Raw genomic sequence first — 3,141 nt, 5'->3', positions numbered from 1 at the left:
TGTCACCATGGCCCCAGGTGGCAATGCAGGCCATCCCAATATATATGGTACTTTTGGCAGCATGATCCTCAGGCACCAACATGACTTCAGGTGTCAGCCCAGACCCAAGGCATCTTCTCTGCCTTCAGTGATGACCATCCCATCTTGCTAAATGTTGAGCATCTGATTTAATGAGAGACTTTGACTCCAAAAAGTAAGGAGAAGCCATTAAAGAAGATAACAACCTCTGAACTCCCTCCACATGTGACACGGAAGGAAGGAAGGAAGGAAGGAAGGAAGGAAGGAAGGAAAGAAAGAAGGAAGGAAAAGAGAGAATAAAAAAAAGGAAAACAAAATGAAGATTTTGCTTGCTTCTCAGGCTTATGCCAGGGTGGAAGACAGGGCTCACGTACTATTTGGTCTGTATCACATCCATAACTCAGAGCCTGGACTGTGGAAATCCAAGTTGTCATTTGGATTCCACTTCTTAATGTATGATTAATCAAACTTAAAATACTTCAATTTGTATCAACTCCGATGGGTTTAAGGTATAAAGATCGGGACCTGGGATCACAGAGACCCCACTGAAATCTCAACTCATTTCATTAACTTATGACTAAAGTCTCATCTGCCCACAGAGTTTTCATATTGTGATTTCAAGTTTATAGACGTGTCCAACATAAAGGATTTTGAATGGACTAAAACCAGTGAATTTGACCTTTTCTCTGTGGTGAGAGAGCATGCTGTTATCCTGGTGTGCCTTCCTTTTCTTACAAAGTCACCAGCCCTGTTGTCCCACCTTTACCATCTGATAAAACCTTAACCACCTCCTTCAAAGTCCTAGCTCCAGAAATCATTTCTTGGAGATTAAAGCTTCAGCATGTGGGGGAGGAAGTTTCAGGAAGGGTCACTTTTAGCTTTAAGCCTCAGGTGGGAAAAAGTCATAAACAGTTGGAAGGGGACCAGGAAGGGGCTTAGAAAAAGACTTCAATTTAGTTTAATTTATATATGAATCGGTGATGGATGAGAAAAAATGAGCCAGAGGCAGAACAGACCCTCACTGCCCACTTACTCTATGGACTCAAATATGCATTTGGGACCCACATAAGAAACTGTTCCTATGACAATTTGATGCTGACACAAAGAGTAGAACTGAAATAATCCCAATTCATACCATAATATTTTAAAGGAGACAAAACCATGGCAGCCATTTACAAACTGTACCTAACCAGGCAGAGTCTGGAAGAGATAGATTTTAAAGTGAGCCCTCAGCAGTTACCACCACAGACTCCATTTACATAGGCAGTCAGCCTTCCAGATCCACAGGTGCCATGGAGTCAGAGGATGGAAAACATTTTAAGATCGCATCAGTACTAAACATGGACAGATTGTTTTCTTGTCATTATTCCCTAAGCAACCGAGTGGGACAGCTATTTATGTGGTATTTACACGGTAGCGGGTAGTACAAGTAAGCTCGAGATTATTGAAAGTATACAGAAAGTAATGCTTAGATTCTGTGTAAATACTATGCAAATTTTCAATTTCCTGTAAGAGGCTTGAATATTTACAAAGTTTGGAATGTGCAAAGCTCCTAAAACCATTCCCTTGTTGATTCTCTGTACCCCATATTCCCTTATCTCGATAGATAGATAGATAGATAGATAGATAGATAGATAGATGATAGATAAATAGGATAGATAGATAGATAGATAGATAGATAGATAGATGATAGATAGATGATAGATAAATAGGATAGATAGATAGATAGATAGATAGATAGATAGATAGATGATAGATAGATAGATAGATAGATAGATAGATAGATAGATAGATAGAGGCAGGCAGACAGACAGACAGACAGACAGGCAGACAGACAGACAGATAGATATAGATGTTTGGGGGAGTGTTTACAGTGCCTAGAAGAAAGATCCTGAAATTCAGACACCTTGAAACAAGCTGGGTTGGTAGTCATGAATACCCCACAATTACAAGACAGCAACAGACACTAGATAGGAACATAAACAAATGACCCAAATCATCATCAGGCCTAATACTCAAAGCCCACACTGGGAAAATAAATTCAGAAAGTTTTAGAAAGGAAATGAGAAAAGTGTAAAGGAAAAAGGGAAGAAAAAGCAGAGATAGAGATGAGATGGCAGGTCAGGCTCCTGCACTTCTGTTAACATCAACAGATCACTTTCCATTGAGTCCTAAACTACTGATGATGTAAAGTGGATAAAAATGAGATGCTCAGAAAAACACACATAAAACACCAAATTGCCTCAAGAACTCAAAGTAAAGGGTAAAGCTTAAGTTAAGGAACAGTTTCATGCCCAAACATGGGCTAAGCAACAAGAGTTTGGTAGTGATTAGCAGAAGCCTAGGCTAGCTGAACAGACAGGTTTGGTAAACAAGTTCACATCTGCCGTACTGCATCTTGCTGTGAATTGCAGTTAAATTCCTGACTTGGGGAGCAGACACTCTTCCTAATTCAACAGGAATGCAAACCCCTAAGATAGAGCTGAGTAATAGCAAGCTTACACTGAACTGGTCCACATTATTTTCTTCTCAATCCATTACCCCCCCCCCAGATCCCCAAAAGCAAAGTTGGGGTACCTTATTGAAAATTTCACTTTATAGCCAGTCGGAAGAAAAAACTATAAGGAAAAGAAACTTTAAAAACTTTGTCAACCTTACAAGAGTTTGTTTATATTGGAGTATTAATTAGCCCAAGAAATGAAATTGGATATAGCTTAAGGCCTGTAAATGCATCCCGGATGGGTGGTGAGCTGGGAAGGTCTCTGTGTTGTCAGGAGTCTGGGAGGCCTCACACCAGGACAAACAAGCCCAAAGGCAATAGCCTACTGGTCTAGTCCCCAGCAGTTCCTTTTACTGTCATTCCCACACTTCTTCTCCGTTGGCCACCAGCCTGGATGAAAGCCTCAAATGCAGCCTGAGAATTCTGACAGCTCAGTAGCTGCCAATTCCCCTGCCCAGAGTCAGCTTAGGCTGCTGGGATCAGAATGATTCTTTGGAATTGCTAATGCAAAGCTTTGTGTTTCACAGAGAGGTGGAGTTCAGAGCCCACCATGCAGGGGGGGGGGGATATGCCAAATACACACAATTTGTCTTTTTAGAACCCTTTTCCCATTTTTGGCCCCT

The sequence above is a fragment of the Microtus oregoni genome, unplaced genomic scaffold (assembly GCF_018167655.1).
Source record: "Microtus oregoni isolate MIOR12 unplaced genomic scaffold, Mior012 000074F_004, whole genome shotgun sequence".
Taxonomy (NCBI): Eukaryota; Metazoa; Chordata; class Mammalia; order Rodentia; family Cricetidae; genus Microtus; species Microtus oregoni.
The sequence above is the reverse complement of the archived record's forward strand: the minus strand, read 5'-3'. Positions refer to the sequence as shown.